Source organism: Mus musculus, chromosome 8 (genome assembly GCF_000001635.26).
Source record: "Mus musculus strain C57BL/6J chromosome 8, GRCm38.p6 C57BL/6J".
NCBI lineage: Eukaryota > Metazoa > Chordata > Mammalia > Rodentia > Muridae > Mus > Mus musculus.
In genome coordinates, this window is record NC_000074.6 from 39,342,919 (window position 1) to 39,368,495 (window position 25,577).

Here is a 25,577-nt window from a genome sequence, read left to right on the forward strand (position 1 = left end):
AACACTAAACAGGTTGACATGAAGGCTGAAGGTGTGAGGAGTTACAGAACTCTGTCAAGGGATGGTAAGACAGTATGTTGCATGTTCCATCAGTCAAAGACTTGGCTTTGGTCCCCTAGTATTCACCTAGTTAGTGTGCGGTCACCCTGGGATAGTAATGTACACTCTGCAGAATCCACACAGCTATGAAATCACCTAATCAACTGTTCTTCAGAACCTACTTGCACTGCTAAAGCTTCCAGGACTGTAGAGAATGTCGGATTCATTGACAGATAAGGAAAAGATACGATGCTCCTAGAGTTTCTTCGGTGTTTTTTGAAGCTAGAACAGTTAGATGATCCCTAGGAAAGAAGTAATATTACCTTTGGAGCTTTAAAACTCTAGGTGAGAATATGATCATAAACATGGCCTTTCTAGTGTAGGAAGGAAACGATGTGATCCAGAACATGGCAGATGCAAAACCTTGAACTGGATATAGGAGATAGAAGTGACTGTGAGCAACTGCCTGAGTGTCAAGGATCAACCTCTGCATGGAGAGGGGTTCTGAGGGAGGGGATCTGGGAAGCGAAAACAAACAACTCAAAGTTAAATTGTGGTTCCAAGCTGGCGGCCTAGGTTCTGCTGAGATGGTTTTCCAGACCTCTCTGTCTCTCTGTCTCTCTCTCTTCTCTGTCTCTATCTCTCTCGGGTTGTATGTGTGTTTGTATGTGTGTGTTCTGTGTTCTTCTCTAGACAGCTTTTTCTTGCTATTATTCTTAAAAACTCTCTGGTTGAGACAGCACTCTCTGCTAGTAAAAAAATTCTAAAAGCTCTCTGGATAGCTCATGAGTTTTCTAACCAAAGTCAGAAAAGCTGCTATAAAAAATTATTGGATCTTCCGACAAAGTCAGACATCCTGTTAGAAAAAAATTCTTGAAGAGCTGTTTTAGCTCTCCAGAGATTGCCATATGTCATCTCTCTACAGAAAAATTCTAAAGAACTGCTAAGGTGTTCTGCTAGCTCACCTCATGCATACCAAAAGGCCCAGTTTTTTTATTTACATATCAATTCAATCATTTACTTCAGGTTTCCTTTTCATCATCCTATGAATCAGCATCCTGAGACCCAGCCCTTTGATTCTTAGAAGACAGCAAGCATACATTTTTTTCTTAACATTGCAGACAAATTCAGAGATCTGTCTGCCTTTGTTAATCACCAAAAATAAGCTAGTTGGGTGGGACAATGTCCTGAAATTACTATTTCTAACACACCTGGGCCTGGACTAGTTGTGTGCTGGAATTACTTTGAACTCAAGTATCTGCCGGCATTTCTATCTGCCTCGTTGTATCTTTCTGACAAGCTGGCTCGTGATGTAGTTACCTCTGTTTCTTTAGACATGGGAGCCCTGTCCCAGGGGTAGGAACCATGTCATTTTGTCCCCACCAAGGCAATGCTGGGCTTAGCATATGAGAAAGGATAGGAAAGAAAAGGCCAGACTGCCAGGAAAGAATGAATTGGTATTGGTACAGCCATTCAAATAAATGAATATAAGACCAAGTAGGATATGAAGATAAAATTTCTACATATATCATTTGTGAGTGGTTATACTTAACGAATGCATAAATATGCAAAGGGTATGTTCATAAATAAACTGTAAGACCCCAACCCTCTGTCAATGGTACTTACTTTGAGATGCCCCCGTGAGACACTGAGATGCAGTGGGATCTCATCTCACTGAGTGCAAGAGGTTTATTTTCCAGCACAGTGAGGTCAACCTTCAATTAGTCCCTCAAGGTGAGTTATTAGAGGGCAACCCTGAATGGCTATTACAAGCAGTTTTTATACCTCTTAGGAGCACAGGCTACATCAGCAAGGTTACAGTTCAAACTTATTGGCTAAGCATATTGACCTTTACATCTACTGGCTAGCAAGCATGACACACATTTGAACTCTACCTGGGGCTTTTCAGAGGGTCAGGTGACTATCAATCAGTACATTCTGAGAACGTTTTACTCAAGAATGTTTCAGTGGGTGGAGAATGGAGCTTGGCCTAACCTTGACCCTAGGCAGGAGGGGGAAACTGTAAGGTGGGTTTGGGACTGGAGAAAGCCCTTAGGGTCGCTTAAAACATAGACAATTTGAACAAACATTTAACAAAACCGGAGTTCATGTTGGACACAGTTACTAGTTAGTTCTTGCTTCACAATGGCCTGTTAATGTACCTTATAAACCTTGAGTAATTGTTGTTTCAGAGACTTAGTAGCTCTGTCTGCTAACCTAGGTCTAGTCCTGGATGCTTCTACTCTCCATACAATCTAATCTAGGCCTAGAATGTTTTCAGCCTCTGATACTTGCTGTTGAATAACCTCACCTATCCCTAGTTCTTTCTGATCTCTGGCTGGCTAATTCAACTCAACCACTCAAAGTCCTCTCCAAGCTAAATATTTCAATATGACTTCTCTCTATCAGCTTCTCCTGAAATGCTCCGTTTGCCTTCCTACAAACTTTGGCAATTTGTTCTGTTCTGCTTCCTTCTCATTCTCTGGCTCATTTTATATTCATCTGAGTCTAGCTTGTTCTACCTCTGCAACCTGTGTCTATACAATTGACCCAGTAAAGCTGTCTCCTTCTTTTTTTTTTTTTCCAGTCTGCCCTGTTCTTTAAGCAGCATCCCTTTCCTCTCCCTTCTCATGAGAATTGGGCATATCCTATTCTGTCAAACTGTTCCCAGCTTCTCACTTTTGCCACTCAATTATACCTCACTTTCAAACATGGGTGCTTCCTTCTACAAACTAACTTTACCTTCATTGATTGGGATTAAGAGTGTGTACTAAGGGGTAAATCTGTTGCAGCCAGAGGGATTAAAGGTGTGTGGTAAGACCACACAGCAACTTTTTCCAGTAAACAACACAATCTTGGATTCACAGTGTGATAAAATATCCTGCCACAGAGGCCAAAGGCCAATAGATTGATTTTGTTCTCTGTCATGCTAACACTTAGGAGTGTTCTTATTCATAAAGTGTGTATACTTATATATATGAACATTGATTATAGATACTTTTATTCACCAACAGAAAAATAACAACAATAACAAACCAAGAAATGTAGGATGGGAGAGAGAGAGAGAGAGAGAGAGAGAGAGAGAGAGAGAGAGAGAGAGAATAAACCAACACCATCTGAAGTCAGTGTCTACTTTAAGTGAAGGGCAAACGGGCATTTTCATTTTTCCTATCATCATGTGTCATTGATCAGACTGGAGGTACTAGTGAACATCATAAAATTGAGAAAGACAGGCTGGGAAGAACTGGAAGGAAAGAGTTAAAATTCTTTGTTAGTATTCACAGAATCATTAAGAACAAACTATAAACATTGAATCAACCAGAAGCAAGATATTAAATTAGTTTGTAGAAATTTATGGTGTTTTCTTATATAAACACTACTCTGGAGATTCAACAACCTCAAAGGCTCTATGTATAATAATTTAAAAAGTTAGAAATATAGAAATAAAATTAATACAGAATATGTAATATCACCGTGGGAAAAATTAAAAATAATTCTGAAAAATTTAAAGATAATTCGGACACAAATGAAAATATATTTGATGATTACAGAACTTAGTGTAACTCCTTTGAGCCAAGTTGTCTTTGAATAACATTGACTGAGTGTGAAATTTGAATCCTAATAACATAGCTAACAGTGTGAGCCACCATGTACTATCTTTACAGTCTTTACTCTGTCTTTGAGCTAAGATCATATTGTATAATCTAGACTGGCTTTGACCTTTCCATTCTACAATTTTGGTTTGCTGAGTGCTAGGTATGTAGGAGTGTACTACTATTCTTAGCAAAAATTTTAAATAAAATTCCTCTCCCAGCTAATTTATCATTTTGGCTTATGCCAAAGGAAAACAGTCTCTGTTTCTGGTGTTAAGCAGATTTTAAGCTTTACATGAAAAAAAAATCCAGGGAATATAAATGAATTCTTTTTAGTTTAAATTCAACTAATAGATTAATCTGGTGGCTGTATTTTCTTACCTTTGCTAGTCCCCCAAAACTATACACAGAAACCATGAAGTATGTGAAGGCACATAAGCCATTAATTGTGCTAAGCCCTAGACATACCTGTGTATTCTTTCAAAACTAAAGTTCTTAGGATATCTATCATGAAAAGCTAATTATTAATGAAGCTGTATTTCAATAGTTGGGGATTGATTTATATTAACCCCCTATGCTTATTTGACTACCTCCCAGCCATGACCCCAATACACTTGCTTCTTATTATTGATCTGGCTCTTTGGGCTTCAGGTATGTTTCCATGATCTCTCCCCAGACACTGTCTTTATAACTCCAACTCCTCTATCCTTCTGCCCATCTGAAACCCCCTTTCTCTTTCCTCTCCCTTGTAGGAAGAAGCTTCTGCCCGATTCTCTTTTGCCATTGGGTGCCCAGCTGTCGGATGCTCAGCCATTGGGTGATCAGCATTTGTTGATAAGGCAGAGAACAAATGGTAATAATTGTTTACATAAACCTGAGGCAAGAGCTTATTGGTGTGAACATTAAAATGGCATGTCCAGATTGAAACGAGATACGAGGGCAGAGACATTAGCATTTGAATAATAACAGGGTAAACTTAACACAGTGTACAAAAAAAAAATATGTCTACAAGGGAAACCTTGGGGAAGGATGATAATGAGCATCACTCTACTACCATTAAAGCCTAATAATTACCCTGAGAAACATTCTGACAGAAGAACTTACAGAAAGAGAGAAGCAAGCTTTGGAACTGCAAACATTCTGGCAGAAGAATTCATATACTAGAGAAAGAGAGACAATGGTTGACCCAAGTACATATTGAAAATATATACTATAAACATAAGGAGAAATTACAAAAAAAAACTATCGTGGTAATCTGAGCATATGGAAGGGTCTTCAAACTCTATATGAAACCTAGATAAATTAATATGAATATATTTAGCACAATGTCAATAAAGATGGATATATGTAACATAACAAATAAAATTATTTGGGGCTAAAAATATAAAAAAGTCAAATGACAAAAGAGGTAAAATTATTTGAAATTTCTGAAGCAAAGTGTCTATTCCACACTATAGAATTTTTAAAAATTAAAGGAGATGAAATGCTTTTTTGGAAATTGGCAAAGCATATGAACAGGCTGCTCACTGTAACAAGAAAAAATAAAATTCCAGCTTCATTTATAATTATAGAAATGAAAATTAAAACTAATACATTTTCACCTGTCCAATTGCCAGAAAGTTTAAAAATACACACATATTCTGATTGTGAATTATGGAAAAAGCGTGTACTCACAGAGCTGAGGGTAGACCATAACAATGAGGTAAAGAACCTTGTATGGTATATCACGAATTTGCCTTTATCCTTTCCCTGCCAATCTAGAACTCCAGCCTGATACAGAGCCTCAGTAATACAAAACCACTCTGTTGTTTATAGCATTCACATTTGAAATGACATTACTAAGGTTGTACCTATTCAACAAGGATTTAAACCATATTATTGATTGTAGCTTTGTTCCCTGAACCATTTGAAGGTACATAAGCCATTAATTGTGCTAAGCCCTAGACATACCTGTGTATTACTTCATTCAGTCTCAAAGTGCTTAAGTTGTCTTCCAGGAAAAGCTAATCGCTAATGAGTCTTAGAATCAGGAACCCATTTCAAGAATACACATGAACATAAAAATCCCAGTCCTCAGTCCCATGACATAATAATTTCACAATCCACACCCCTACAATACCCTGCCCCTAAAGAGGCAAGTCCCTTTTCATGCCATCCACTCAATATACAACCTTTCCCCCTTCTTTTCTATAAATCCTCTCAAAATCTATGAATCCTTGAAGCAGGTTTGAGCTTAAGACTCCTGGCCTTGCTCCTTGACTATGAATTAAAGCTTTACCTCTTTGAAAAATGTCAGTGAAAACTTACTATGTAAAGTTTCTGTCAGCTCCTTGCTCAAAGACATCAGCTACCAGAGAGGCTAGGCCTAAGTTATAGAGAGACCAGGGTGCAATAGAACTGGAGGTTTTAATGTGAAAGCCTCAGTTCCAACAGCTAAACTTGGATACCTGTCCCCAGTACACTAAGTAGGGATAAGTAATGGAGAAAAGCAGAGTAAAGAGATGTATGTATTCAATATGCCCTTGTTGGGAAGAACAGATAAAGGTTCCATGACAAGAACTTGTGGTTTAAGCAGAATTGGGCAAGGTGCCAAAGTTATGCATAATCCCATTAACATTTCTGGTTCCAGTTCATCAAGATAGTCAGAGGAGAATGTACTGCTGTTATCACTCGAGGGCATCGGTCTGGTTTTGCAAGATGATCATTTCTGTTCTAGGATGCAGTTTCACTCCTGAGAACTGCTTTCGGTTTTAAGAGAGAGGTGGTCTATTCTATGAGGATTTGTTCTTCTTAGAATCCAAGGTGACTTGAAGTTTAGAACAATGACATACCTCTGTGCTTTCAGCCTTGAAGGAAGATGGGCTTATTCAGACAGGCACTCTTTGCATGATTTCATGCTGACTTGCAGAGGTAAGGAGGTGATCCAAAGTAAAAGAGACAGCTATAAAATGAAGGTAAAGATGCCAATTGTTTGTCTGTTTTAGTGACCTTGTGGGCCCAAGTAAGGAGTAGGTGCCTTTTTTGAAGAAGGAGTTATTCCAGTGGGAAAGAATGTGCTAGCTGATCAGAAATTGGCCTGAATCTTATCCCAAGGGCCATTTTATCTAACCCATAAGCAAAGAGCTTATAATGTATTTTTATCCACAGATGGGCGTGTGTCACGGTTATACATTAATCACGCAGTGGTCCATCTCTGTAATACACTTTCTAATGTTATATGAAGGTCAACAGTTAGATGAGGATCTCCAAATTTAAAGAAAGACTACAGAGCCTGAAATTTGTTTTGTTTTGTTTTTGTTTTTATTTTTGTATTTTGATTTTCTTTGAAGTATTGACACTACCTGTTATTATTTTAATATTTTCTTTTTTAGTTTTTATTTCTATGTGTATGTGTGTCTATGCTTTCAAGAGCCCAAAGAGGCCATAAGAGGATGACAAGTCCCCAAGAAACCAAGGTCATCTATAGGAATAATAAGTGCTCTTAACCTCTGAACCATCTTCCTAAACCTGTTACTATTTTAATTATTTAGACTGAATTCACAATTTAAACACTACACAAATTTTTGTTGTTGTTGGTTTTTTTTTTTGAGACAATGTTTCTCTATGTAGCCCTGGCTGTCATGGAACTCACTCTGTAGACCAGGCTGGCCTGTCTCAGAAATTCACCTGCCTCTCCCTCCCAAGTGCTGTGATTAAAGGTGTATGCAACCACTGCCCGGCTAGAAAAAGGTTTAAAAAGTGTTTGCAAAGGACATTTTGCAAAACCAAGTTTATCTATCCATTGGTCATTATCTGTATTAATTTCCATGCAGGGAAGTTAACAACGCTTTGTTCAATAAAAAGCAAATAACATGCTTTTTAAAGAGTCACATTAGCTGCAATATAAAATAAAACACAATGAAAGTTGACCCAACTATTTACTGTCCACAAGGAAAAAAAAAGAGAGAGAGCTAGGAATATATATACATACATATGCACAAACCTAGAGTCCAAAGCTGAAAATCAAAGTAGCAAGCAAACAGGTGCTTCAAACAAACTGGAATAGCAATTATTTTTACTTATAAACTGGACTCCAGACAAGAACAATCAGAAGAGATGAAGAGCAGGAGTTCATATTGGTAAAAAGAACAAGTCATTAAGGGGACATTATTACTCTAAGTATTTATATGCCAAGCCTTGAAGTAAAAATTCCATAAAACAAGCACCAAAAGGCATACAGACCACATAGATGCAGACATAGCAATAACGGTATCTCCAATTCTGCATCGTCATATCTAAATTGGTCAAATACAAAATTAGCAAATAAACTTTAGAGCTTAGGTGCACCACAGGCCAGTTGGATTTACTAAATATATACAAACATTCTACCCAACAAATAGCAACTATACATTTCCTAATATTGACCACATTCTAAGCAATAAAGCAATATTTAAATAATATAAAAATCAAAACTAATTCCTTGCAATTTTTAGTCATTGGTATAAAACTAAAAAAAAAAGACTAACCTTAAAAAATATGTAATTATTGGGACAATGAACAATAATACACTTTTGACCAAATAGTGGATCAATGACATAGGTCAGAAATGAATGAAATGGAGACTAAGATACCCAGAACTGATCAGAGAGCTAGCTCTTTGAAAACATTAATAATTCTAACTCCTCACTGAACTAACCAAAAGGGAACGAAGACCCAAATTATTGATATTATAGATGAAAATGGAGTTGTTACAACAGTTTAGTGAAACCCAAAAAACCATCAGGGAATACTATGAAAGCTTGTATTTCACACAGTTGGAAAATGTGAAAGAAGTGGAGAAACTTCTTATCGTTCATGCCTACTGAAATTCAAGCCGGGAGATACAAACATCCTGAGAAGACCCATGAAAAGTAGGGAGAATAGAGCAATAAGTGAGTCTCCTTACAAAGAAAACCCCAGGACCAGATGGCTTCATTGCTAAATGTTACAAACTTTCAAGGAAGATCTGATAGCAACACTTCTCAAACTCCTACAGACAGGGGACAGGCGATGAATATTATTGAACTCATTTTGTGAATTCACAATAGCCCTGATCCTAAAACCTCAGGAAGACACAAGAAAAATACAGATCAGTCTTGGTGATGCAGAACAATTAAAAAAAATCCTTCAAAAATATACTCAGTAACCAAATTCAAGATAATAAAATGAAAGAAATCATACATCATACTAGATGGAAGATTGGTTCAATATATTCAAATTACTAGACATATCAATGTTATTAATAGACTTGAACATGTAAATTGTTGATCATTTCAGTAGAGGCAAAAAGGCATTTGACATAGTTCAACATACATTTATGATAAAAGTCCTAGAGAAATTAGGATATATGCAGAATACCTGTTGTGGCTATTTATTTAATTTTTCAATTTGACACATGCTAAGGTTATCTGGGATTAAAAAATACATTTGGAAAAGTGCCTTCATCATTTTTGCCTATAAGCAAGTCCATGGAACATTTTCTTGATTGATGTTTGATGTGAGACGGTCCAACACTGATGGGTAGTGCTACCACTGGGTAATATGTCCTGGGTTATATAGAAAACAAGCTAAGCAAGCCACATAGACAAGTAAGTTAGCAGTCCATGGCTTCTGTTCCAATTCTTGCTTCAAGCTTCCTACCTTTAATGCTCATCCTGACTTCACTTCATGATAGATTGTAAGATATAAGATAATCTAAGTCCTTTACTTCCCAAGTTGATCTTGATCATTATTTCACCATAGCAAGAGAAAGCAAACTAAGAAAGACTATGTATAGGAAACCTATAGGCATCTTTATAATAAATGGAAAAAAAAAACCGTGATGCTTTTTTCTCTAAATACTGGAAGGAAATAAGGGTAGCTACTTACACCAATCTTCTTCAACATATTTCTTGATGTCTATTTGCAAATGGCATGCAAGACCCTATGGACACTACCTAAAAACTCCTGAACCTACTAAACACTTTCAGTAACGTTGCAGGTTACAAAATCAACATATAAAAATCAGTTGCATTTGATATAAGCCAGCACATCAATCATTGGGAAAGAAATCAGGCAAGGTAGTTCATTCATAACAGCCCAGAATATTATAAAGTATGTAGAATTAAGCCCAGTGAAGGGTGCTGGAAACCTCTGCCAGGAAAAAAGTTAAGACACTAAATGATTAAATGACATTTTATTCTCCTGTGTTGACAGAATTAGTGCTGTGAAAATAATTGTACTGAAAAAGCATCCTGCATTTTCAATGCAATTCCCACCAAAGTTTGAAGGAGAGTCTTCACCGAACTGGGAAAGAAAACCCTACAGTTCCTATGTACAAACTAAAGACCATGGACAGACAAAGCAAGTCTAAGCATATAGAAAAAAGTCAGAGTCATCATGTTATCTGATCTCAAACGGTACCACGGAGCCATAGTGATAAGATAGTCAATAGACAAGTAGACCAAAAGCATCTAACAGAAGACCAGAATAATACCATAGCACAGGCACCTAATTTTGACAAAGGGATGAATAACCTTCTCTGAGAAAAACCTTTTCAACAAATGTCCTACTTAAAATGGATAACCACTTGCAGAAGCATGATCTCGCCCTGCACACAACTAACTCAAACGATATGAAAGAACTCAATTTCAAAGCAGAAATTCAGATGTTTCTTTTTTTTTTCTTTCCATTTTTTATTAGGTATTTAGCTCATTTACATTTCCAATGCTATACCAAAAGTCCCCCATACCCCATACGAAAATATAGAGAAAACATTTCTAGATACAGATATAGACAAATAGGTTTATATTAAGTAAAAAAGCTTAAGAGCTATAAAAGAAACTAGCAACAAGATGGACAGCCTACATGATGAAAATGGAGTGCCGCCTTTGCTAGCTGTATTTAAGAATGGGCCAATGATCTGAAGAGACAGAAGAAAAATGAACAGTAATTATTTAAAAAGCTATGCAACATCTCTAGCCAACATACAAGTTACAACTCTGAGAGCCTGTCTCACTCTTGTCATCGTGGCCATTTTGATAGAAACCAATGAGGACAAAGGTTGGCGCGAAAGTGAGAACCAAGAGTCCTTATCCAGTGTTGGTGGGGTATGAACTAAAGTGGTCATTATGGGAAGTAGTAAGGATGTTTCTCAAAATCAAAAACAACAAACTACCTGGGCATACCCCTTAACAGTTCTATGGCATACTGCAGAGATACCTACATACCCCTGCTTTAGCTGCCCTTTTCACAGTAGCAAAGAATTATAATTATTTCAATGCCTATCCACAGATGAGCAGATATAAAAATGCTGCAGCCATATGAAATGGACTTTCATTCATCTATAAAGAGAAATTGAAGTCAGGAAATTTGCATAAAAATGGATGGAACTTGGAAAACATTATATTGTTGTGTATTGGTGCATACGCACCAACCCTGGCTCAGAAAGATATGAGCCATGTAGTCTCTCTCACATGTGGCTTGCAGCCTAGTACTGTTAAATATGTGTATCCAGATGGAAGTAAATATGGGTAATGGCTGGGAAACTAGAAAGGGTCCCACGAGACTGAAAAAAAAAATGAGCCTTCAAGGTAGAAAAGTGGGGACAGGAATAGAAGTAAACGGGAGAGGATTGCTGGGGTCAATGGTGATAGCAGTGAAATAGGGGACAGAGACACAGGGACAGACAGGAGTCAAGAGACATCTCCTGATCAAAATAATAATAATAATAATAATAATAATAATAATAAATGATAAGTTTTAATTTATAAGTTGATTTTAAAAAGAAATTTTTTTCCCCCAAAAATGATCAGCCGGCTGACTGTCAGATAAAAGCACTGCTTCCAAATGAGACAGCTTGAGTTCAGTGCTTGGACCCACATTGTAGAGGGATAGAAGCAACTCCAGCAAGTTGTTCTATGGTCTCTATTTGTAGCTTGTATACATACGCACACGTGCACACACACACACTCACAAATATACATGTACACACACACAAATGTAACTTAAATATGCTTAAAAACTTAGTAAAATAATATTTAATGATACAGGATAAGAATTCAAAATGAGTTTTTATTTTTATAACACCATCACTCATCTATACACTGTATAGTCAAATAGCTGTGCTAGAGACAGTGTGACTCCAAACCAGCAATATAAATAGTCCTTCAAGGAACATTTACCCTCTACTGGTTTGGGCTCGAATTCACTTTGCAAAGATAATTTAACTTTAATACTGGGAAGAAGATAATACAGGAAGTTAGTTAGTATGCAGATAGTAATACATTTAAAGTAATCAGCTTCAGGTGAACATGTACTGCCTTTTATTTTATGCATATAATGACATGGTATGACATACATACAGTTGTTCCTTGCCATCTACAGGGCAATGTTTCTTTTTTTATTGGTTATTTTATTTATTTACATTTCATATGTTGTCCCCCTTTCCGGTATTCCCTTTGCAAATGTTGTCCCACGTTTCCCTTCCTTCTATGAGGATGCTCCCCCTCCCAGTTTCACCTCTCCACCCCCTATGCTAGGGCATCAAGCCTTCACAGGACCAAGGGCCTCCTCTCCCACTTATGCCATAAGGCCATCCTCTGCTACATATGTGGCTGGAGCCATGGGTCCCTTCCTGTGTACTCTTTGGTTGGTGGTTTAGTCCCTGGGAGCTCTGGGGGGTCTGGTTGGTTGATATTATTCTTCCTATGGGGTTGTAAACCCCTTCAGCTCCTTCAGTCCTTCCCCTAAGTCTTCTATTGGAGTCCCCTTGCTCAGTCCAATGGTTGGCTGTGAGCATCCACATCTGTATTTGTCATGTTCTGGTAGAGCCTCTCATGGGACAGCTATACTGGGCTTCTGTCAGTAAGTAATTCTTGGCATCAGCAATAGTGTCTGGGTTTGGTGTCTGCAGATGGGATGGATCCGTAGGTGGGGCAATGTTTCTAGGACCCAGTGTAAATGTCAGACACAAATGTTCAAGTCTCTTCTCCAAAGTGGCTCAGTATTTGCATATAACCTTCACAAATCTTCACAGGGCAGAGAATGAAGACTTTAAACCTTTTTCTAAATTTCAGAGAACAGAAAAGGAACCGTTTGGCACCACTTCAAGTGAACATACTTAGAGTAGCAGCTGGCCTACCGACTACTCACATTTTGAGTTTAGAGCTTTGTGGATTTCTTTCAGATCTTTGTGTCTGCAGAAGATGATACAAAGTGGAGAACTAAGTATCCTGTATTCCATGCTCCTTAATGGACTGTCATGCTAGTCATTGATTGGTCTTTAGTTTCTGCATGGGCTGTAGGAGTTATGAAGTTATGGTTGTACATTCCTTCAGCCTCGTTTACAGCTAGATTAGTAGGCAATGTGATCTAAGTAGGATCTAAGACAACATGAGCAGGATTCTTCTGGAGAGTGTAAATTCTGGGCAAAGTTTTGTTGTCCTAATAGCATAATCATCAACTTATCAAATTTCTGAGACTGTAACAAAATACTGAAGGTAATTCGTTTTTAAGCTTCAGAGGTTTGTTTTGACTTGAAATTCTGAGCTTTATTGAACTGCTTCTATTACCTTGGGCCCCTGGTGAAGGCCGGCCACCCATCATGGCATGATTGTGTGGATAAGCCAACTGTTCACCTTGTGATTTGTGAAGCAGAGAGCAAGACAACAAGAGGAAAACTCTGAAATGTTATAATTCCCTTGGAACACATAGCAGGGACCTAAGGTTCTTCCTTTTGACAAGTGGGACTTTGAAGGACGCTCTAGATCCAAACCATAGCACTCATTGACTCCAGTGTTCTAAGTCTTCTTACTTAGAACTGTGATCCCCACTTCCTGTTTTGGATGCATAAGTGGTATCTACAGCTATGGCAGCCACATGACTTTGGGATAATGTCAAGTGAAAAGAAGAGATGTTGAATTCTTTGAATTCCTAATATCCTTGAATTGCTGAACAAACAAGGCTCTAAGAAAAAGAATGTTAGACTTGGCTTTAAAAAGCCTAGGCCAGTAGTGATTGACCTTTTAGTGTAATGCCTGAGAATCAAAAAAAAAACTAAATCTTCTAGCAGCACAAGTAAATATATTTGTTTAGATGCTAACACAAAAGGAGAAAATCTAGACAGACAGCAGTTCTAGAGGTTTCATATTCATAATGCTGATATAATATACAACGTAACGTAGGTTAAGATTAAAAAGTTACTAAATTTACCAACAGAAAGCCCACATAGAGAAAGTTTCATATGACATTAAGAAGAGGCTCATGAAACCTTCACCCATGTCTTATGTTCCCAGGAATCAGTAGTGCTTGTCAAATTCTAGATTGGTATCGGTTTGCTATTCTTGATTTTGTCATACTAAATGCAACCTCGGATTATTCATCCAATTTAATTTAAGTCATTTCTTAACTACTTAACACAACCCCAGAAGTGTTTACAGATCTTGTTAGAAAATATAAAATGTTGCATTGTTTCAATTTTCATAGATGTACACAGTAGTTTAAGTGGGATAAAAGATACTCCACATACGTAATATATAAAAGCAATTGCACTTGTATAACCTACTAAAGAAATAAACCAGGTAGCCACTCATCTTCAAGGCCTCAAATAATCATGTTAAAAAAAAAAAACCATGAAACATTGCCAGCTATTCAAATTAGCTATTCAGAAAAAATGTACTGACAATATGCCAACTAAAATGAGCTAGTTTTCAGTATTTAAAAGGAATTTTCCACCTGGTTCTTTGTAACTTTAGTTTGGTAGCTGCAATCTGTGCTTTTGGCACTCTGGGAGATGTATCTTAGTTTCTAAAAATATATTGAGAAGAGAAATATCCCCCAGAAACAAATTCCTGCAAATATAACCAAATGTGACAAAGGACTGCACTCCTACTGAGATAATACTGAGCGTTTCTCAGCCTTGCATGAGGGCAAATAAATAAAGAATAAATAAGAAAAGAAGAGAGTCAACATTTGGGATGTAAATGAAAAATATAATTATTTAAAAATAAATAAATTAATAATAATAATTTTAAAAAAAGAAAGGTCACCTTGGCTACAGATTTTAGGGAGATGGCAGAGACCTATACAAATATGGCTGTACTACAGATTCTGATTTGTAAGGCTTGGGACTCTCCCTTTCCCGTTAAGAATAAAAAAATTACTACGTAATTGAAAGACATTAATGAAAGATTTCAAAGGGCAGTAACGGCACATGCCTTTAATTCCAGCACTTGGGAGGCAGAGGCAGGTGGATTTCTGAGCTCGAGGCAAGTCTGGTCTACAGAGTTCAAGGACAGCCAGGGCTACACAGAGTAACCCTGTCTCCAACAACAACAACAACAACAACAACAACAACAACAACAACAACAACAACAACGAAAGATAGATTTCCCCCACCCCCGGAAAGCAGAATCCATAATACTTTTAACTTGAGAAACATCTTGGCTGGACTGTTGTTTTATCACAGTAATGCAGTTCTCTCGGAGAAGAACACAGATGGGGCTGCTTGAGCAGATGGAGACAGTTTAATGTCTTATTTAACCAGAAATCAGACAGCAGGATCTGGATGAAAGAAAGCTGGACAGAAGGACTCAAACAATGTGAGGACTTTGTGTCACCTGTACTGGCAGCTCCTGAAACAGGCTGGTCTCTCCTCAAGACTTCAGAAGGAGTTGGTCTTCAAATACATGGACCCATTCTTCTATCTTAAGTGGTCAAAGGTGGCAACTCTATTTCTCAGGAATGTGTCTTACTGGGAACTGCTTGTTTATTGTAACCAAGGAGACTCGAAAATAGGTGCCAGAGGTCTCATCCCATTGTCAATAGAGTATTATGCTAAGCTACCTCTCCAAGAGCAAAAATGAAAGATCTCTGTAATAAGGAAGTTAAAACTCAGGATGTATCAAAGTAAAATTGTTTCTAGATGTACATGAGAGATTAGTGTCATGATCCTGGTACATGTTAAATCTACAGGGGCTAAAGGGCCTCTATAAAATAATATGATTTATACATACACATTTCCTCATGTTTTAAATAATGTCTACACTACTTACAATACTCAATATAATGTAAATGATACATAAATAGTTACTATAGTGCAATGTTTAGGAAAAAATTGAGAAGAAAAACAAACTATATGTGTTCAGTATGGATGCATTTTATGGTGTGTTGGCTCCATTTATATCTTTGTACCACACACATGCCTGGTACACACAGATGCCAGAGAAGGAACCTGATCTCCATAACTGAAGTTACAGACCTTAGAATCGTCACATGGAAGGGAAACATGCGCTCTTTACTATTGAGCTATTTCTCCAGCCCCCTTCACAGATGAGTCACTAGAATCCATGGGTGAGAAACCCATGAGTGCAGAGATCTAACACTAGGCTTACAGATTTATTAAAATTCCCAGTGCTTATCATTTGTGGTCTTTACAGTAGAACATCATTTTCTTAGAACAGCATTCCCCAGAGGAATCTCTAGCTCAGAAGTCCTTGCCATCTCTGAGTTTCAAGCAAACCAAAATGACTATTTTTAACATCATACTGGCTCTTAGTCATAAAAGGAGAGAGATTTACAATTAGAAAAACAGATGAGGAAAATCTTACCAAACGCCCCAAGAATATTTTCTATATTCTTAACACATCTTATCACACACCATCATATGGGTCACATCAACCTTGTTGTGACCTAACTTCCAACCTGGCATGAAATGCTTTATCATAGCTACAGGGTAGAGCCCCTACCAAATGTGCTGAGGTTGCCACAAAAGACACTTGCCCTTTACATGGTTATAGAGTAAAGGTGAGTTAATTAAAAAATGAGGATGCTTTCTACTCTTCCAAATTCCCTGCCCTTTAAAATAACCCAGGCAAGAGATAATTAAAAAGAGAAGGTAGTTTCCACCCTCCTAATTTTCCTAGAGGTTAGAGAAGTGCTCATTATTTTCTGTGAGAACATGGACCAGCACTTCTTCTCTGCTTGTTTCTTCTCTGTTTTACTGGAAGACTCATTCTCCCCGACTACAGCTTTTACACTGTGGTTCACAGAAGATACAGTCCTCGGTCCTACCTTGAAAGGTTTGTTGCAGATACTAAGTGTTAGAAAACATTTCCAGCCTTCCAGTTCATCTCTGGCCTCTGGAAGGCTTACTGTGTGGATGGCTGCAAATGTAGACACAAACTTAGCCCACCTTGCTTAGGCTTATTGGCAGGACTTGCCCATACTTTCTGACCTATACTTGCTGACTTGCCTTGGCAAAGGAGACAAAATGGAATCATGAAAATCCATGTGCACTGAATTTCTCTTCTGTCCAGACACTAATGAGATGAAACCATGCAAGTTTACTGCTGATGTCTTATGTACTAGGTTAACCAAGAGGCAGACCCGGTCTACAAAGAGAACGGTCTACATGCAGGCCCAGCTGCATCCTGAATCAACTGTCGCTTTGAAGAGTTATACAATGCCATGATGTTGTTAGTTTTAATGTCTACACTTTGGTGTGACTTTGCATAGTAAACTCTAATTTAAAAATATTATAGTTAGGTGCCAGAAAATTGAGGTCTAGAGCCTGTGATGGGCATGAACCTGATCTTCATGGTGCATTCCTGGAACTCTGGAATATCTGTCTTTCGTGACTGTGACCAGAGATTTGGGGTTCTAAGGTCTATTCAATCCTTTTGATTTTGTCTAACCCTCAAATAACAATTTCTCTCACTAAGACAAAAACAAGCAGGGCATATGCAAGAGTAGAATAAGCTAGGAATGAGAAAAGAGCTATATGGGTATAAAAATGGAAGCAAAGAGCCATAGAGAAATTCTAGAAAGAAATGTATAACTGACCCTTAAAAAGAAGACTCTCGTGTTAAACATTCTTGGACATCATACAATTTGATGACAGTCTGTGCAGTTTATAGTACAACATCAAAAAAGCTGTAGTATGGAAATAATGTATACTTTAAAAGTGAACAACAATTTTGGATAATTATACTTTATGATAGAGTCAAATTCCTGGGCAATTAGCTTGTATCTTTAACATGTATCTCTGGCATACATACTTTTACTTTTTGTAATGGATTATGAAATACTAAACTGAATTCAATTAAGAGTGGCTCAATACTAGAAAATATAACACAATGTGCTTATAAATGTAAAAATGTTATTTTTTATAAAAATACTTCTCTCAAATATTACTAGGAACTAATTTATTTACAAATTATTCACTTTATTATTTATATATATTCTCTATATGTGACATAAAAATATTACTGAAGTCAGTGTGTAGAGGTTGTGAACTTCTAACTCCTTTAATAATTCCAGTTGTCTCAGTGGTACTGGTAAACTTGATAAGAGCAGAAAGGATCAAGAGACACTACAGAAGAAGGCACAGAAAGGCCATAAGAGATAGAGAACCAGGAAAGTATACCTGCTGAGGGATAGTATTCTCTATGTATATATAAGAAAGCTCAAGAATATGTTTGCCTAAGCAAGATCTAAAAAGTGATAGCCATAGACATTCAACATGGATGGAGCCATTCTCATAAGCCATTACTCTGAGAGCTACAGGCAATTAGGTAATACTGAGAGGAGCTGTAGTCTTCTTCAAGGACAAGCCCCTGATAGTTTAGCCAAGAGCATGAGGTCAGCCCTAAATATGCATGAGCAACACTAAGGGATCTCAACAGGTTGTATTTATGTTTATTTACATATATGAAACAATTTAATTAAAAAAATAAGAGGAGATGAATTTGAGGAGCAAGAGGGACCTGAAAGGAACTGGAGAGAACAGGAAGGATATATTAGTGCAGCACCCATCCATGAAATTAAAAAAAAAAAAACTATTATAAAATAAGACAAAAGTGTTGTCTTTGTCTGAGGTGTATTTGCATATCTAGGTCACATCTGTTTAAATACAGACAGAAAGGATGAACCAAAAGCCCCTTGAGATTAATAAAAGAATTTGGTTTGTCGCCTCCCCAAAGAAGAGCTTTCTAGGTGTTAGAAGGTTCTAGTGATTTCAGTGGTCCTTGCAGAAGAACCACTCGGTTAAGCCCAGCCTGACTAATAGAAAACCTAGGATTCAATACATAAATATCACTATATTTTACCCATACCACTAAGTAGTGAAAACTGGGAATGCAAAACAAAAGCTAAATGGAAAATGATGCCACTCACAGCTTCTGATGGGGCAGACATGAGATCATTGAGCTCCGTGACTGTGCTCAGACAGAACTAGAAAGATGTAAGTGGCTGTCACTACAAAGGCTCAGTCTTATGCTATTTCTCCAGGCTAATCTATAATGCAAGCAGTCCCAGCTATCTGTCTTTGAGATGATTCTGTTAAATAAGCAAAAATTATTTCAAGCATCACATGTAGGGATAAAATACTCAACCAAGATAAAGGGAATATGAAAGAAAAGAAGCACAAAATAATTTTCATTACTAGGTAGCTGAAACAACTGTAATCCACTAAAAAATAGTCAGTGTGCAAGAGGAGATCAGGATCAACAGAAGAGAGAGAAAATTAAGTACCTTTTTAGTGTTTTCACATCATGTATGGTAATGATGCACTGATTTGAAGATATACACTGATTTTGATACAACTATTTCTGCTTCCTCAGACAGCTAACCAATATAACTGAAAAATGAATAAAAAGCATCAGAAATAAAGGCAACTTTTTAAAACAAAAGAGACTCCACACAAATACAGGCTGTTTTTAACCAAATATGAAATCCACATGTCCTAAATGACAAGTGTATACAAAGAGCAAAATTTGTATGGACACCGTATATAAACAAATGGAATTCTCTCCACCTCCTCACTCCCTCTCTCTCCCTCTCTCCCTCTTTCTCTCCCTCCTCTCTCTGAGTGTGAATGGAATTCTCTCTCTCTCTCTCTCTCCCCCTCCCCTCCCTCCCTCTCCCTCTCCCTCTCCCTCTCCCTCTCCCTCTCCCTCTCCCCTCCCTCTCCCTATTCCCTCTCTCTCTCTCTGGGTGTGCAGGTATGAGTATGTATGTTGGTTTTTTTTTTTTTTTTTTTTTCCTCTCATAGTCAGTCTGGTCAAAAAGGTGAGTTCAATGCCATCCAAGGCTGCATTGTAAAACTTTTTTTTCCAAAATTTTATTAGATATTTTCTTCATTTACATTTCAAATGCTGTCCTGAAAGGCCCTTATACCCTCCCCCTGCCCTGCTCCCCTACCCACCCACTCCCACTTCTTGGCCCTGGCATTCCCCTGTACTGGGGCATATAAAGTTTGCAAGACCAAGGGCCCTCTGTTTCCAATGATGGCCGACTAGGCCATCTTCTGCTACGTATACAGCTAGAGGTATGAGCTCTGGAGGTACTGGTTAGTTCATATTGTTATTCCACCTATAGGATTGCAGACCCCTTCAGCTCCTTGGGTACTTTCTATGGCTCCGCCATTGGGGTCCCTGTTTTCCATCCAATAGATGACTGTGAGAATCCACTTCTGTATTTGCCAGGCACTGGCATAGCCTCACAAAAGACAGCTATATCAGGGTCCTTTCAGCAAATTCTTGCTGGCATAAGCAAGATTGTCTGCATTTGGTGGCTGATTCAGGGATGGATTCCCGCTCTGGATGGTCCATCCTTTTGTCTCAGCTCCAAACTTTTTCTCTGTAACTCCTTCCATGGGTATTTTGTTCCTTAATCTAAGGAGGAAGTATCCACACGTTGGTCTTCCTTCTTGATTTTCTTGTGTTTTGAAAATTGTATCTTGGGTATTCTAAGTTTCTGGGCTAATATCCACTTATCAGTGAGTGCATATCATGTGAGTTCTTTTGTGATTGAGTTACCTCACTCAGGATGATATCCTCCAGATACATCCATTTGCCCAAGAATTTTATAAATTCATTCTTTTTAATAGCTGAGTAGTACTCCATTGTGTAAATGTACCACATTTTCTCTATTCATTTCTCTGTTGAGGGACCTCTGGTTCTTTCCAGCTTCTGGCTATTATAAATAAGGCTGCTATGGACATAGTGGAGCATGTGTTCTTATTACCAGTTGGAACATCTTTTGGTTATATGCCCAGGAGAGGTATGGCTGGATGTGGCGGTAGTACTATGTCCAAATTTTTGAGGAACTGGCAGACTGATTTCCAGAGTGTTTGTACAAGCTTGTAATCCCATCAACAATGGAGGAGTGTTCCTCTTTCTCCACATCCTCACTGATATCTGCTGTCACCTGAATTTTTGATCTTAGCCATTCTGACTGGTGTGAGGTGGAATCTCAGGGTTGTTTTGATTTGCATTTCCCTGATGATTAAGGATGCTGAGCATTTTTTTCAGGTGCTTCTTAGCCCTTTGGTATTCCTCAGTTGAGAACTCTTTGTTTAGCTCTGTACCCCATTTTTAATGGGGTTATTTGAATTTCTGGAGTCCAGATTCTTGAGCTCTTTGTATATATTGGATATTAGTCCCTTATCAGATTTAGGATTGGTAAAAATCCTTTCCCAATCTGTTGGTGTTGTTTCTCTTATTAACAGTGTCTTTTGCTTTATTGAACCTTTGCAATTTTATGAGGTCCCATTTGTTGATTCTTTTTTTGTTTTTTAGGTATTTTCTTCATTTACATTTCCAATGCTATCCCAAAAGTCCCCCATACCCTCCCGCACTCCCCTACCCACCCACTCCCAATTCTTGGCCCTGGCATTCCCCTGTACTGAGGCATATAAAGTTTGCAAGACCGGTGGGCCTCTCTTTCCAATGATGGCCAACTAGGCCATCTTCTGATACATATGCAGCTAGAAACACGAGCTCTGTGGGGGGTGGGGGTACTCACTAGCAAGATTTTGCTGAAAGGACCCAGATATAGCTGTCTCTTGTGAGGCTATGCCGGGCCTAGCAAACACAGAAGTGGATGCTCACAGTCAGCTATTGGATGGATCACAGGGCCCCCAATGCAGGAGCTAGAGAAAGTATCCAAGGAGCTAAAGGGGTCTGCAACCCTATAGGTGGAACAACAATTGTTGATTCTTAATCTTACAGCACAAGCCATTGCTGTTCTGTTTATGAAAATTTCCCCTGTTCTCATATCTTCAAGGCTTTCCCCCACTTTCTCCTCTATATATTTCAGTGTCTCTTGTTTTATGTTGAGTTCTTTGATCCATTTAGACTTGAACTCTGTACAAGGAGATAAGAATGGATCAATTTGCATTCTTTTACAAGATACCTGCCAATTGTGCCAGCACCATTTGTTGAAAATGTTGTCTTTTTTCCACTGGAAGGTTTTAGCTCCCTTGTCAAAGATCAAGTGACCATAGGTTTGTGGGTCCATTTCTGGGTCTTCAATTCTATTCCATTGATCTACCTGTCTGTTGCTGTAGCAGTACCATGCAGTTTTTTTTTTATCATAATTGCTCTGTAGTAAAGCTTGAGGCCAGGCATGGTGATTCCACCAGGGGTTCTTTTATTGTTGAGAATAGTTTTTGCTGTCCTAGTTTTTTTGTTATTCCAGATGAATTTGCGAATTGCCCTCTCTAACTCAGTGAAGAATTGAGTGTGTATTTTTCATATGTGTGCAGATGCATGTGTGTGCACTTGCATATAGAGGGCAGATACCAGTCTGAGATACCATTCATAGGGTATGCCTGCCTTCTTTTGAGACTAGATCTCCCACTGGGTCCTGCGAATCACAGCTTAGGCTAGGTTGTTAACCAGTGAATCCAATAAATCCTCCTCTTTTTTTTCCCCTTGCCAGTTACAAGCAAAAGCATCCACCACACTCAGTTTCTCACATAGGTTCTTTGGTTCCAACTCAGATCCTAATTCTTGTGCAGCCATCATTTATGTATTGAATAATCTCCCCAGCCCTGAATTTTTCTTAAAATCTGAACAAAGTGTGAAGTCTATATGAATTCCATGCATGTACAAACAGATAAAATGTATGACAAAGAAACTAACTTCTCTAGATAAAAATAAGAGTTGCATGGTAAAAAAAATTTAGAAACAAATATCTTTTAATTGATAACACTATATGAAGAATTAAAGTACTAATATTACAAATATATAGCATAGTGATGTGTCACACATTTTCCTCAACTCTTTCCATTTAGTTTTCAGAACAACCTTCTTAGTTTGGATCTATTCTTTTCCTCAGTTTGAGCGACTCTCACAGAACACCATAGCATGGGAAGCTTGTAGATGACAGACATTTGTTTCTCACAATTCTTGAGTTAGGATACCAACACCATCAAGTTCTAAGCAGGGCTGTCTTATGTGTTGTGCACTGCCAACATTTTGTGTCCTCACAGGGAGGAAAGTGTCCATTTACTTTTCAGGATGCAACAAATGTGAACACTTGTCCGGGTCCAGCCTCGACATAGGATCAGAGTTCTCAGCTGGAAGCAGGGATATCTGGAAGGCGCATAATAAACACACAGAGACTATTTTTGAGTACAAGCTGACAGGCAATTTTTCAAGGCTTAAATTTTCTCTCTCTTCTCTCTCATTCCCTGTTCTCTTTCTCTCTTACTCACTCACAGCTTGAAGCTGCACATACTCTGCATTCTCCTGTGTGCTTTTCTTTTCTTGAACTCTCATGCTCATTCACACCTCTGTGTGTTCCTATTTCACTCTTCACACACATCTCATACACACCACAGACACTCTCCTTTCACTCACACACACACTCTCCATATACATCTCATATTCTCCCTTCACTCACTCTTCACACACTCTTCTCATGCTTGCTTGTCCTTTTCTTTCCCTAGTCTTCCACTGATACTCCAAAAGCAGATTAAAAAAAGACATTGTATAATCATTGCCAAATTCAAAGGAATAACTATTTCCCACAAAGAATCAAGAATTACAATTGTTCCCCAAAGTTTCAAGCTTCCCTATTCCCAGACCTATTGCCAAAATAATAATTATTGAAAACTTATCATTATTTAAATTTTAACTTATTATACTTCAGAGCGCAGAGCTCCGAGGTCAGCTACTTGCATTTTCTTGTGAAGCTCCAATAACAAGTGACATGGGCAAAGTTCCCAGGCAATGGCCAGAAAGAATCAAGTTAACCCTTAACTCAGTAGTTCTGCTAGCTTTCTGCTTCTGCACATTGCACACAATGACTCTCCTAAGAGTCCCACTGTTTTGACTTAGTTTTACTAATATAAGATATTACATATTCTATATTTCCTTATCCAGGAACCACTCTCAAATGTTGTGCAAAACTTATTTAATAACTTCAATAGTATTTTTTTCTTTCTTGGAGTCCCAATGTTGGCTCTATTTCCTTTTCTAATAATTTCTTCAAGCTTTCATTGCAAGTCAAGCATTAATCTGGAACTACTACTGTGCAGTTATTGCGTTGTTTCTAAGACACACCTGGGCCATTAGGACTGTGCTGTGCTGTGCTGTGCTGTGCTGTGCTGTGCTGTGCTGTGCTGTGCTGTGCTGTGCTGTGCTGTGCTGTGCTGTGTGTGCAGTGCTGTGCTGTGCTGTGCAGTGCTGTGCTGTGCTGTGCTGTGCTGTGCTGTGCTGTGCTGTGCTGTGCTGTGCTGTGCTGTGGGCTGTGCTGTGCTGTGCTGTGTGTGCTGTGCTGTGCAGTGCTGTGCTGTGCTGTGCTGTGCTGTGCTGTGCAGTGCTGTGCTGTGCTGTGCTGTGCTGTGCTGTGCTGTGCTGTGCTGTGCTGTGCTGTGCTGTGCTGTGCCCCATGTCTCAACTTTTAATTATTTAAGAATCATTACATCAAGAAACATATAGTTTCACAGAATTCACCAGAGCAGAAGGAGAAAGAAATAAGAAAGTCAGATATAATACAATAATTATGCACACCAAGGCTAACTGAAAAGCAGTCACACACAAATGAAATCTATACAGCTGTTGTCCAGGGCTAAGGTTAGGAGAAATGGGAACAACTCTTTTTTTTTTTTTCCAAATTGCTGCTTACAGGCTACTGAGATGTCTCCATCCTGGCCTGGCCTACTGCAGGCAGTCCAATTTTTCGGATGGTGGGTCCCTTGGAGGGATGTGTCTCCTGCTTCTTAGGGTCCCAGACGCTGTCCTTTTCTATAAGGAGCTGCCACAGGCTTCTGAGATGTCTCCATCTGAGCCTACTGCAGGCAGTCCCTGTCATTGTATGCTGTCCCCAAGAAACACTAATCCCATTTGTGAGAACGCCATCCCTGTGACCTAGTCACCTTTAAATACCATCCCAGTGAAGAAGAAGACTTCAGCATATGGATTTTGAGCAACAATCACTCTATTCTCTGCTTCAATCTTAAGTCCATTTATATCTCTGCTCTTTCTCCACACCACCAAGGCTCTGTTGCTCTTCATTGTGGGTCTCCATTGCTCTTCATTGAAACACAGAGTTATTCTTAGATTTGAACTCTTTGATAATGGTGCTGCTTCTCTCCCTCACTGTCTCCCAACTCCCTTACATGAATCGACTCTATTTCCCCAGTATTACAGTCTCACTGCTATCATATATTCTTATTGTGATACTTTATTTTTTTCTAACATGAAATCTGTTTTTTTTTCAGGTACTAATTTCCTCATGTTATTTTCCTGACTGAAGATCAGCTATGAGATCACCTGTCTATCCCCTAAGACTTCCTGATATTTTCTGTGTTGACATAGTGTGCATTCTAGTTAAGATGTGTACCTTAAGATAGAACGTTGCTTTTATCTCTGAGGTATGTAGAAAAGAGCAATTGTTTCAGACGTATCTCTTGAGCCCAATAAACTAGTTGAAGAAAAGGGATTTTGTTGGATTTAATGAACACTTTAAGCTCAGAAATTTTCAGTGGTTTTTCCAGAGCCTATAGTTCAAACTTTTAGCATGGAACTTGAAGTTGATACAATTTACTATTCTAGTCTTTTATAGTTATACATCTGCACTTGAATTTTTTCCAACTTAATTATTCATATTCCCTCAAATCTGTATGTCTTTTCAGCTTTCGTATAGTTGTAATTTTGC

At 38.3% G+C, this 25,577-nt stretch overlaps 1 long non-coding RNA gene across 1 annotated transcript in view; it reads left to right on the top strand.

Annotated features, from left to right (window-relative positions):
- The window catches only part of Gm6213 (predicted gene 6213), a 70,289-nt gene extending 44,939 nt beyond the window's left edge, over window positions 1–25,350 (top strand). The window contains exons 3-4 of the long non-coding RNA NR_044988.1: window positions 4,385–4,485; window positions 25,141–25,350. This is a non-coding gene — a long non-coding RNA (predicted gene 6213). The remainder of the gene's footprint in view (window positions 1–4,384; window positions 4,486–25,140) is intronic.
- The last annotated feature ends 227 nt before the right edge of the window (window positions 25,351–25,577 follow it).